The sequence below is a fragment of the Cetorhinus maximus genome, chromosome 3, assembly GCF_964194155.1.
Source record: "Cetorhinus maximus chromosome 3, sCetMax3.hap1.1, whole genome shotgun sequence".
NCBI lineage: Eukaryota > Metazoa > Chordata > Chondrichthyes > Lamniformes > Cetorhinidae > Cetorhinus > Cetorhinus maximus.
The window spans coordinates 52,007,862-52,021,574 of NC_135881.1; the positions used below are offsets into that span (position 1 = coordinate 52,007,862).

The 13,713-nt window shown below is 43.4% G+C and overlaps 1 protein-coding gene across 2 annotated transcripts in view; it reads right to left on the reverse strand.

Moving 5' to 3' along the window:
- The window catches only part of spag6 (sperm associated antigen 6), a 217,176-nt gene that overhangs the window by 181,638 nt on the left and 21,825 nt on the right, over nucleotides 1-13,713 (reverse strand). The window lies entirely within an intron of this gene.

Sequence of the window (13,713 nt, forward strand, 5' to 3'; positions counted from 1 at the left end):
ACCATTGTCGATAAGGTCATGGAGAAATGGGTAGGAACAGGATTAGGAACACCAATTAAGTTCCTCACAGATAATAGTGGGGAATTCGCCAATGAGGAATTTCAAGATATGTGCGAAAATTTAAACATCATAATTATGCACACTGCAGCTGAGAGCCTGTTTAGTAATGATCTTTTTGAAAGAAACCATGCAGTAACAGATGACACGTTACATAAAATATTAGCTGATCAACCGAGTTGTAAACTGCAAACGCCGCTAGCATGGGCGGTGCACACAAAGAACTCTCTGCAAATGGTTGGGAGGATACAGTCTGTATCAGTTGGTGTACAGAATAAATCCAAATTTACTTTTGGTGTTGTCAGATGCTCCCCCTGCTCTAGAAGGGACTAGCATTAGCTCCACTTTTTCTGCTCATCTGAACGCTTTGCATGTGGGCAGAAAAGCTTTTATTAAAGCTGAGGTTTTGGAGAAAATTTGGCAGGCCCTACGGCACCGCATAAGACCATCAGGAATACAGTTTAGACAAGGAGACATGGTATATTCTAAAAGAGAAGGCCAGAAAGAGTGGAAGGACCTGGCAAGGTTATAGGGAGTGATGGGAAAGTAGTAATTGTGCAACACGGTAATCAAACTGTTAGGGTGCATTCTTCACGGTTAATTGGTACTGACAGAACCCTTACAGGTTCTGAACAGAACATAGAACGCAAGGAGGCACTATGCACTTCACATACACATACACTGGGTAGTTTTAAGGAGTAGACGACAGCAGATACAGGGTTGAGTGAATATGAACAAAGTAATACTGAGGTACAGGACAACACTATTCATCCAAAAGGGCAATTACCCAAAGTAGGAGCAAAGGTAACATACATGCCAGAAAGGACCAGTGTGTGAAGGGATGCCACCATCATAGGGAGAACAGGCAAGGCCACTGGTAAATACAAACATTGGCTAAATGTGCAGGATGAAGGATAAGACCTATCGATCGGCAAACCAAGGTAAAGATGTGGAAACCCAGAAAGCACAGTACAAGTTCTGACAGTGGACCAGAAAGTGTTCTTGACCCGAGAAAAAGATCACAGACTTGCGAACGGAGTTCTGTTCGCATGGGAGAATGATCATATAGTAGCAGTCCAGAAAGGGAGAGGAATGTGAGTAGGGGCCATAGCTTAACAAGGGGAGAAGTTTCAAAGGAAAGTTTTTTTGAAACAACCCAAAGAAGCCAGGGATGTAGAAGGAAAGCTATGGAAATTGAATAAGTGTGTTTATGGGTTGAATGATGTATCAAGAGTATGGTATTTCTCCATGAGGTCTGTCTTGTTGAAAATAGGTTGCATTCAGCTAAAGGCAGACCCCACGATGTTTGACTGGTACCATAAGGAGAAACTAGCTAGGATCTTTATCATGCTTGTTGATGAATTCCTGTGGGGAGGATCTGTAGAATTTGAACAATGGGTAATCGAGAAGATAAAGAAGGAATTCCAAGTCGGAAGTCAGGCTTCTGGGGCTTTTAAATACATAGGTTTAGACACTAAGCAGAGCAAGTTAGGAGTGACATTGAATCAACAATCATATCTGGAAAATGTTAATTATATCCCAATAGCTCGTGGTAGATCCTCACAAAAAAAGGATCCTGCTACCAAGGAAGAAATGAAACAATTGAGAAGTTTGATTGGGCGGTTGAACTGGTTGTGCACTCAGACTAGGCCTAACACTAGTTATGATGTCTTGGAGCTGAGTACCATGATGAAGCATGCTATAGTTGAGCAAGTTCTGAGAGCAAATAAAACACTTAAAAAAATTAAATTCTGAGAGATGTGTGCTCAAGTTTCCAGCCTTGGGTGGTCCAGAAGATATGAGGCTGGTCATTTTTAGTGATGCTTCACATGCCAATCTTCCAGATGGGTACTCTAGCACAGCAGGGTTCATCATATTCTTGGTGGGAAAGAACTATAAATGTTGCCCACTGGCTTGGGAGGCCAAGAAAATAAAAAGGGTAGTGAAAAACACCTTAGCTGCTGAAAAGTTAGCCTTAGTAGAGGCATTAGATATGGGGGTTTACTTGTCCAATATATTGACAGAAATATTATATAAGGGGCAATGTGGGAAAAGTTTGCCCATAGAATGTTATGTTGATAACTGGTCTCTTTGGGACAACGTTCATTCCACGAAAAGTGTCACAGAAAAAAAGACTACGAATAGACCCAGCCAGCATAAAGGAGATGTTGGAAAGAAAAGAGATCTCTAAGATAAAATGGGTTGACACAAGTCGCCAACTATCAGACTGTTTTACAAAAAGAAGTGCCTGCTCTAAAAAATTATTAAATGTGTTGGAAGAGGGGTGTCTTATAATGATGCAATGAAAAATTTGTTTTTGTTTAATAATTGTGTGTATATACATGTGGTAAAAGAAATTCGGGAATTATAGATGTGGAAATACGTGACATTATTTCCTTTTTCTGTTTTTAAAAAGTGTTCAAGTTTTTTTTTAGTTTTAATTTAAAAAGAAAAGAGGGAAATCTGTTAATATGCCAATCATCTTGTTAAAACCAATTGTTAGTTAAACAGGTGATGGGCATTAATTATCCCACCTAAATAGAGTAAAAAGGTACAGCTGGAACACCTTGTGTGGAAGCAATGAGGAAGTTAATAGCACTGAGGAGTTGTCGTGAAAATAAACCAGCTTTAACCAAGAGATCAGCCTGGATTAATTCTTCCACCACAACCCCTTATTGTGAGTAATAATCATTGTCATATAACTACAATATATTTTGAAGTATCCTATTTCTCAGTTTTAAAAAAACCCTGTTGTAAAACACCTCACTTTTTCTCATGCAACATTGTACAGTATAGGAAAAACTTTAAAATAATTTGCATAGCAAGGCACAATTATGACAATTAATGGCAGTAATATCACACAAGTCCTTCTTAGCACAAGAAAGCTGACAGAATTTATTTTCAAACAACAAATTTTCTACAAACATTTATATTGTGCTCATGGATTTTAAAATCAACCTTATACAATCAGTTTGAACAAAATGTTACTTAAAAGAAAAAAAATTGATCTTGCAGGTGAGACAGCAACTGTAAGTTGCTAGGTTACGGAAACCACAGCAGATGATCTGGAAACTGCACAGTCCCTTTGTTGTGGATTCAAAGACAGGTTTCAGTGATTGGAGACCTGCTTCTTATATCAATAACAGATGTTCATGATAAGCCAAGATTAACATTGTGATTTATATTATAACTTTTGTTGTCACTCTAAAAATTTAAAATATAAGACAAAAATTAAACAAGTTGGCAAGCATACACAAAAAGCTTTTTTATTCACATAGTAGGCAAGAAGGAAAAATTCCATCATAGCTGTCTGTGAAATATATAATATTATTAATCTGCTCTACAGATATCATGCCTTCCTTCTATCATACAGTCAGAAATGGGGATGTTTGCTTATGATTTCAGTGTTCAGTACCATTTGCAACTCCTCAGATACTGAAAGAGTCTGTGCCACATGCAGCAAGGCCTGGACAACATTCAGGCTTGGGCTGATGAGTGGCAAGTAACATTCACACCACACAAATGCTAGGCAATAACCATCTCCAACAAAAACGAATTAAACCATCTCCCCTTGACATTCAACGACATTACTATTGTTGAATCCCCCATCATCAAAATCCTAGGGCTTTTGACCAGAAACTTAACTGGACCATTCATATACATACTGTGGCTACAAGAGCAGGTCAGAGACTATTAATTCTGCAGCAAGTAACTCACCTCCTGACTCCCCAAAATCTGTCTACCATCTACGAGGCACAAGTCAGGGTTTTGATGGAATGCTCTCCACTTGCCTGGATGAGTTAGTCCCAACAACTCTCAAGAAACTAGAAACCATCCAGGACAAAGCAGTTGCTTGATTAGCACCCCATCCACCACCTTAAACAGTTGATTCCTCCATCACCAGCACACAGTGGCAGTAGTGTGTACCATCCACAAGATGCACTGCAGAAACTCCTTCGACAACTTCCAAGCCTGCAACCTCTATCCTCTAGAAGGATAAGGGCAACACATACATGGGAACACTACCACCTGCAAGCTCCCCTCCAAGCCACATACCGTCCTTACTTGGATCTATATTGTCATTCCTTCACTGTCACTGAAGGACAAAAACCTGGAACTCCTTTCCTAACAGCAATGTGGATATAACCACACCACATGGACTGCAGCAGTTCAAGAAGGCAGCTCACCATCTTCTCAAGGGTACTTAGGGATGGGCAACAAATGCTGGCCTTGCCAGCAATGTTCACATCCCATGAACAAATGCAAAAAAAAATTGATATGCTACTATACAGTTTTACATATATTGTGATGGTACTGCCTCCAACTGTGATTCACGTTCTCCTCAGCAATGCCTTTGTAACAATCCACCTTCTTCACCATTATTGAAAAATTATATAAAATAGGATTACATAGGTCGTACGGGTCAACCAGTCCATGCCATGCTCAATTCAAACCTCCCACCTTTCCTCATCTAAATCTACCATCATAATCCCTGTTCCCTTCTCTCTCATATGTTTGTCTAGCTTTCCCTTAAATGCATCTATACTATTTGCTTTAACAACTCCATGTGGTAGTGAGTGCCACATTCTCATTACTCTTTGGGCAAAGAAGTTTCTTGTGAATTCCCTATTGGATTTCTTAGTGATGATTTCTAGTTCTGCTCTTCCTCAAAAAGGAAGTAGTTCACTCAGAGGTTGTGCATTTTTGAAATTGCCTACTGCAGAGGGTTGTGGGTGCTCCATCATTGGGTAAATTTAAGGCTGAGATGGGGTCTCAGGTAATCAAGGGATAGGGGAAGTGGGCGGGAAAGTGGAGTTGAGGCATAAGATCAGCCATGATTTTACTGAATGATGAAGCAGGTTTGAGGGGCCATATGGTCTACTCCAGGTCCTATTTGTAAGTTAACTACAACACAAGTCCAATTTTTCGCAAGAGATTCCAGACAGCATTGAGAAGCAGAAACATTGGCTGGCCAAGTGCACTCTGAAGTGAGATCTACCAATTTAGCGAAGTTCAAGAATAAAACCTAAGGGCAGAATTTTCTGTTCTGGAGATTAAGTGCAGTGGCAGGTAGGAAAGTTGGCATGATTCCCGCTGGGCGGCGTGGTGGATTTTCGTACTAGATCTTCTGCTTTTCAGCTCATTAATTATGCATCATCGAGGAACTCACCAAATCTCAAGGTGGTGTGGGCAGTGATTTGTCTGACCCGCTGTTACCTCATGGGGTCGAAAGTTCTGGTGCCATATTTATACGGCACTCGCATTCCCATTCACTCCCTACAGGCCAACTGTTGCTGTGACGAGTGAAGCAATGGCCCCAAAAAGAAACAAACACTCTGCACCACAGTTCAGCGAGGCCTCCCTGGGGAATCTTGTACGGGAAAGGTGGGAGGTCCTCTCTTAGAGGGACGGAAGCAAGAGGTCCACACACCCGACCATGCTGGCCTGGGAGGAGGCCACCAGGGAGGTCAGTACCTGTGGCCACCAAAAAAGGACTGCCCTGCAGTGCAGGAAAGGGACGAATGATCTGATGCGCACCGCAAGGGTAAGTGAACCTCCTCCTCACTCCAAACTCTCACTCTCATAAGAGCATCAGGCAGTCTAAGAGGTAGAGTCCACAAGGATGTGACACACAACCAGCAGATGGGATATCAGCACTGCATGTCTGCCAGCCACTTTAAAATCCCGATCTCATGTTAGATCCTGCACAGAGTCGTCATCCCTTACTGGGGAAGGCTCAGCACACACAGCAGGCATGCATGCTTCTGAATTTCTCTTTCATCCATAGTGCTCACAGTCAATCCATCCGTCTTTATCCAGGATAAGTTCACCCATAATCGGCGGGAGAGATTGAAGACCAGAGGGAGGACCCCGGAGTTCAGGAAACTCTCCCCTTGTGAGGAGCAGGCCGCAGAGCTGACTGGAAAGAAAAGGAGTCATTCCTGTGCGGAAGGCAAGATCGGCCTCCTCCAGTGAGGATGCATTCAACTAAAGGCGGCTCACTGTGTGGGATTGAGTGAGTCTTCATGGAACTGGGGGGCAAGATGGGAGATAATTGGGGTGTAGCGGACAGGGGGGGCTGCAGATTTGGTACCCTTGAATGAACGCAGGGCTTTGTATCATATCAACTAGTTGTTCAATACCCAAGACTTGGGGAGGTATAAAAGTGAAATATATTTACAACAGTGAAGATTATAAACAGTGAACGGACACATGTGCTATTGTTATTCATTCAAAATTTCGTAATTTTTCTTAGCCTGCCGCTACATTTAGGTGCAGCCCCGCCATCTACAGCAGAGGTGGAGGCAGCCTGTTGACTGCTATGCCCTGTTGTCTGAGATGACTTTGGCGGGTGTCCTCTGGAGGCCTGAGGCCTGGAGGGCCCTGGCCTGCTAAGGATCTCCTACTCTGGGGCAGGTGCACCCTCCTCGGCCTGACATGGAGTTGATGGGTCACAGGGTGAGGGGATTTGAAGCGGCAGAACATCTTCAGACTCCTGGGTGGATGGCCCCGGGTGTCTGGCTGGCGCTCCTTCTCCCTTTGGGTGCCTGAGGCCCCACATGCGGACAATTACTATGAGTGACCTATAGCGTATGAGCCTGCCTAGTCAATCACTAATTATCTCTTTTCTCAATTCCAGCCACCAGCAAGAAAAGGTGGAGGAAGACCTCCAGCAAGCACCTCAGCCCCAGCCCCCAGACCACCTCAGATGAAGATGCTAAAGAACCATCCAGTGTAGACTTGTGATTGTGTTCGCCTGCATCCTCCACCAGCGCAGATACACACACCTCCATGGTCCTAGTTCTAGAGTGTACTCAAGTTCACAATCCTTCATGGATACACATCCAAAGCAGGTGCAGGCAGTGACAGCCAAGGTCTCTGACATTCGGCTGGATCAGGTCCCTGCAGAGTCTGAGTCTGATGATAAGCCTCTGCAATTGCCCCCAAGAGAAATGTTGGAGATGCAGAGACAAGCTGGTTAACATCAAACAGGGTTGTCAGAGGCTGTCAACAGACTGGAATGAAGGATGGAGGAGTCCATCCACCTTCTGTCTGATGTCATGGCTCCGACATTGAAGTCTCCATGGAAAGGGTGGTGGCCACCTTGGAGACCCAGGACAAGCAGGAGTTATGTTCAGGTCTGCACTCCTTTGCTCTAGCCATGAGTGCATGCCAGCAGTGGCTAGGCGAGAGGAGGTTGGGACACCTCGACCTCCCTCCAGGTGCCCCTTCTCCTCAAGGAGTCAGGGAGGGGCCCTCAGATCCTAAAGGAGAAGGAGCACCAGTGAGACACCTCAGGGCCATCCATCCAGGAGTCTCCAAGGGTGTTCTGCCGCTTCAAATCCCCTCTCCCTGTGACCCCCATCAACTCCAGGTCAGGCCAAAGCGGGTGCACCTGCCCCAGAGCAGGAGAACCTTAGCAGGCTGGGGGCCTCCAGGCCTCAGGCCTCCAGAGGACGCCTGCCAAAGTCATCTCAGACAACAGGGCATAGTAGTCTGCAGGCTGCCTTCACCTCTGCTGAGATGTTGGGGTGCACCTAAATGTAGTCGTAGGGTAAGAAAAATTAAGAAATTTTGAATGAATAATGGTGGCACGTGAGTTCATTCACTGTACATAATCTGCACTATTGTAAATATATTTCGCTTTTATCCCTCTCCAAGTCTCGGGTATTGAGCGGCTAATTGATGTGAGACAAGGTCCCGCATTCATTCAGAAGAAGCAAATCTACCCCCCAACCGCCCCAAATATCTCCCATCTTATCCCTGAGTTCCATGAAGACTCATTCAATCTCATCATGGTGAATCACCTTTAGTACATGAACAAATGCACTTCCTATATGAAAATGATGGCTGGACAATACATATGTAACCCTTGTGCCTGAGGCGCACATTATGTGACCTCATGAGAATTGTTCATGGAAGGTAAGTGATGTCTTATAACTAATGTTATAAGTATTTATCGTGACCCACATTGGAGTCTTTTCACCTAAGGGCACTTTGAAATGGTCTTTATTTTATGACCGTGAGGTTTTGGTATGAATTCTCTCCTCCACCTTTACTACTCTCTCACCTCTATGAATAGTCTTATAGCTCTTGCCCCAGGGCATTCTTTCACTACTCCACTCTGTTCCTTGACTCCCGCTCCCCCAATTCCTACCTCCGTCTTCCCCCTTTCATCCTGCGTTCCATCATCCACTCCCAACCCTGCCTCTATCTTCCCCCTTCCATCCCGTCCCCCTTAGTGCTGCCTCCATCTGTCTTCCTCTTTCCCTCCTGCATTCTACCAACAACCCCCCCAGTCCTGTCTCCATCTTCCCCCTTTCCTCCAGTGTTCTACAACCCCACCCCCCCCGCCCCCCGTCCTGCCTCCGGCTTCTTCCTTCCCTCCTGTGTTCCACCACCCTCACCAGTACTGCCTCTGTCTTCTCACTTCCCTCCCATGTTCCACCATATCCACACCCCATACCCCCCCTCCCCCCGGAGTCCCACCTCCGTCTTCCCTCCCATATTCCACCAACTCTCCAGTCCTGCCTGAGTCTTCCCCTTCCCCGCTGGTATTGCCTCCCGTACCCAGCCTTGCCGCAGCTTCTAATACAAGCACCTGAAATCTCACAGCAACGCTCTTAAAGGAAAGCAAAAGCAGCGTGTAAGTACCTCAAAATCAACGAACGAAGCTCGCCATGTGCATGCCACTTATATACAGTCGAGAAAGACAGTGTTCTAATTATCCGCTGGTGGGGCACAATTTGGAGGGGAAATGTGATTCTGGCAAGTTTGCCTTCAAATCAGTACTCATGAGATGCAAACGAATGCAAGTGTGGTTCATGGCATAGATCAGCAGGAAACTCGACCCGCCCTTAACTCACCAAAGTACGGAGAACAAAATCCCAAACTAATTTCCCACCACTAGGAAACTGACTTTTTCCGTCATGTCAAATTTTGTGCCCCCGCCTGCCACAATTCCCACTGCTGGCAGGGGTGGAAAATTCAGCCTAAGTGTGTGATCTGAATGACATAGAGTTACAGTGAGCAATATCTTTAACCCACATGGTCATCAGGAGAGTTCTTAAACTTTTAATTGGGAGGAGGGGTTAATGCAATCTTTCATAGATCACCAATGTCGAACAGTTGTACATTCTACAGAAAATCACACCATTTGGGATGTATTTTCCTCTGTTTGCTAGCATTAACAAAAAAAAATCAATACAAGTCTAAAACAGATACCCCTCTAGCTGTAGACTTTTGTAGGTTATAGTAGTGTAGTGGCTATAGCACTTGACCAGCAACTCAGGTCATAAGTTCAAATCTCACCATGCATGCTTGAAATTGAAGTTGTGGGCTAACACTAGTAAAAATGACAATGGAAGCTGCTGGGTTGTCATACTAATTCACTGATGTCAATTCACTACCACTACCTGAACTGGTTGACTTTTACTGTCTTCTGAAGTAGCCTAGCAACCTACTGCAATGTGAAAACAATCAGGGTAACGAGGGTAAATTGGTATTAGCCCCACATGCAGCGAACAACTTCTTTTAAAATAAACAACTCTTGTACAGGCTTATCTTTCTCAGAAGGTTCCAATGTTCTGTAATTTAATATCAATTCCTACAGTCTACGTAATTGCTACCTCTTACTTTTGTGACCAGTCATTTTCTGCACTGACTGTTACTTAGCGCCAAATGTGAAATCCACCAATGTATCTTTAACCTATTTACTTGAAGAATAAAAATCCTTTAATACCCTAACTTCTCAGCTAAGTATTCATCTCTCTCTCTCTCTCTCTCCCTCCCTTAAAAACACCATTGATTATTCATTGATGGCCTTCTTGAAACACATTCTGCGAAGAAGCTCTGCCTGAATTCACTTATAACTGGTTTAGCTCAAACTGAAATTATTCCACTTGTTCTGGAATTCCCTCACCAAGATCATTCCCTACATACCTTGTCCATTTCTTTCACAATTTGAAAAACTTTCATCAAATCACCTTTTTCTCAAGGAAATACAAACCAAGATTACCCATTCTCTCATCAAGTTCAGGTTCTTCAACTCAGATATCGTCTTGGTGAATTGCCACAAAATGTTTGCCAAAACCATTAAATGCTTTCTAAGATGAATACTGAAAACTGAACACAATATCCCTAAATGAGAACAAGCCAGATGCTCTATAACTGAATTATCACTTTCTTGCTTTTACATTTTATATCTCTTGTGGTGCGGTCCAGCAAAGCAGTAGTCTTTTGCATTTGCCCAATCAGCTCAGTGATCATCTCTCACTCTCCACCACCCATTAATGTGAATACATGTGCAGAGCTGTGACTCCAAGTGAAGAAATACTTAACTAGATAATTACTGCTGCCAATATTAAATGACTGCTTGACATATTCACATGGCATTCCTCTGTTGTTCTTTTAGTAAAGACATGATGGAGCAGGATTTTTCCTGCAGGCATCTGAATCCCGCTGTCAGGCTCAAGTTCCAGTCAGAAACCACACCGCGTGAGAAACAGTCACTCAATGGCCAGGATTTTACAGCCCCGCCGCAACGTGCCTCCCCCCAGCGGATACAGCGAGCCATTTAAATCTCCATTTGGTTCAGCAGTACCATAATATCCCGCAGGGCAGGAGGGACCATAAAATCCTGGCCCATGTGATTTTCCCCAGAGCAGCCAATTAATGGCCAGACAGCAGGCTTGCTGGCTAATTAAGGATTGTGGACAGGCTTTTAAACCTGGAGGGCCAATAAAAGGCCTTCCAGCTTGAAAGCAGCAGCAGGATGCCATAGTAGGTAAGTGTGGGAGAGGGTTCTTCAAAATGGAAGACTTTCAACTTCTTCCAATTTAGAACTAAAAAATGGCTTTTGCAGTTGATCCACTACTGTAGGATGGGTGCTGGGGGTGCCGTGTGAACTCCTCTACAGGATAGCTTGCGGCTGTTGCTGCACCCACACAGGCAGGGAATGCCACTAAGCCTGCCTGGAGCACTGGTCCTCTCTGGCCTTCCACCAGGAGGCCACGTACAGGCAATTAAACTGACTCCTGCTGCATCCCAGAACCTGGAGGCAGATTGGGAAATCCCAATCGATCTCTATTAACGGGTCAGTAGCCTGGCCGTGCCCCTCCATCCCACCTATGGGAGAATAGCCCAGTAGGCAGGATGGAGCCGGGGAACTGGCACGCAGACCGACAACATGAAATTCCATGACTGCCCACCTCCATTCCAGGCTCCAGTCGGGGTTAAAAATTCAACCCATAAACTCTTTTGCAATAAAGCTAAAGCCTCTTTAAAAATAATAAAAGCATGCAATATGAATGCATAAAACATTTTTCCACAACATCTCCAACAGCAATTTCTCACCTTAAAATGTTATGAGAATAGGCATTCCAACCATTAAAGTTAGAGACTTTGGTTTTGATACAATCCAAAACTTGTACCCAAATATAGTTGCGAGAAATAGTTATAAAATCAAAGGAGTAAATAAAATTTATTTAAAAAGTCTGTCAGTACTCCTCCCCTCTGCTTACAAGTTAGTTTCTGAGGGGCAGTTAATAAGAAGATGCGTTACTGGTGGAACAGCTTTGGGCCAATTAACTCTACAAATCAAGCCTCATGCCCATTTTACCCTGGACCACCTAGTAGGAGTCCATCACAGGACATGCACAGAAAATAATTTTGAAGTCTAGGTAGAAGAAAAAAAGTTCATCAAGGAAACATCTACCAAGAAGCACACACAATAGTTTTAGAATGACCTGGATTTTGCAATCAGCAGCAAAGCAATGCCGCTCAGCACAGACCTTAAAAAAAACTGCCCACAAAGATCCAGCAATTTCTTTAGCATGGGCTCCCCCTTTCCAGATGTCCGTTTGAATCTGGCGCCAAGTCAAGGGGATCACCAGGCATCAGTAATGATGTCATCAAGCAGAATCGACAGCCAATCATGTTCAAGTATTCTCACAGCCAGCAAACCCAAGGAGTAAAAAACACTGAACCTCTTCACCTTTGATTTTTAAAAATTACAAATAGCAGAATATATGGTTCACATGGAATTTAGGTGTAAGCTAAAATATCATAAAGAAGCTTTAAAAAAGTATTATTCTAAGAAGTATGTGCAATTTCTTATCATACTGTATAAATTTGACATTCGATAGTCTTAAAATTAATCTTTCAGGGCCAGTGATGCTGTTTAGCTGTAATTATGAACTCAGTACACCATTAAAAGTCCCACTTATACCTCATTCAACAAATGTGTAACTTTTTCAAGAGTTTCTATAGTGAGACTAAGGACCCGATTTTAATTCTTGGTTTTGAGAGAATTAAAATTTCGCTCTAAGAGCAAAGAGTTGAAGTTCTCATCAGTTCAATAACTTCCCTTTGACTGCCGTCTGAGTGGAACTTTAAAAGTGCACACGCTGGAGAAGCGTAGAATCACTGACAGCAACCTCTAGATTTCCGCATTGAACTGCACATGTCCAGACTCCAGAGCTTGCTCAGTTGCAGAGAAGTAATGACGGCAAAGACTGGTAGTTTCGCTATCCTTACTGCAGCAAATTGTGAACCATTGAGATTCACTTTAACAGGGTGGAACCAAGGACTACAGTAACAAGGACAGCCGTCTCGTAAGTTTGGCCCTGGTTGTTGTGAAGAACACAAAGGCAAGGAAAATTAGTACAATTGACAGTTCTGACCTCTACAGACTAATGTATGCTTGAATCAAGTCAGGCTTAATTTCCAATCAAAATTTTCAATTGGAGGGTCTAGGAGATCCAGGAGACAACCATGCCTGTAGGAGAGAGTTTTACTAGCAGAAACCATGTCACAGCTTCACACTTTACTCTAAACAGATTTTAGAACACCAACAGCATCATCTCCTGTGCTCCGACAAAAGCACAAGCAGCAACTCCTATGCTAATGACAATCCAGTCACATCTCTTTTAGCTATTAGAATCAAGCCCAGTGTTCTGCCAAGCTTTGACTTTAAGAATGTAAAACCATAAGTACTTTTATTGTGCTTGTTTATTATTTTCCTCATCAGTTTTTTTTCCCACTACCCTCCTCTCTCAAGGGTACTGCCTCCTTTGCTGGGCCATTATATACGAATGTTGGATACCATGTGTGGAAGCATCACCAATTCAGAGTTCAACATCTCCCAAAGGCACTTCTTATCTAAACATTTGCCCAGAAAATTAGACAGGTTGTTGGCAACAAAGTTGAAAGTACACATTTTAGGCACCATTTTGCAGATTAAAAGTTTTAACTAAGAGATGGAAAAGGAACTTTGATTGACCATTTGCTATTTTTGTGACTTTCCCCATATTCAGTTGTGGCTAATGATGATGTGAGCCCCCACTGATGATTCAATGAGCTTATTCAGAGAGTAGCTTAAACATAAAGGCAAAAGAAGGTCCTCAGGATTGATATAAAAACAAAAAATAATGGAAATGCTCAGCAGGTTAGGCAGTGCCTGTGGAGAGAAACAGAGCTAGCATTTCAGGTCAATCACCTTTCACCAGAACTGAAGAAAGATGGCAGGGGAGATTAAAGAATAAATGATTTCATGATGCAATAGGCAAAGAGAGTGGGAGTGGGTATAGCAAAGAAACAAAAGTTGTGTCCAAATGAGACGTAAATGGCTACATAGCAACCATCTGAGTGTAAGGG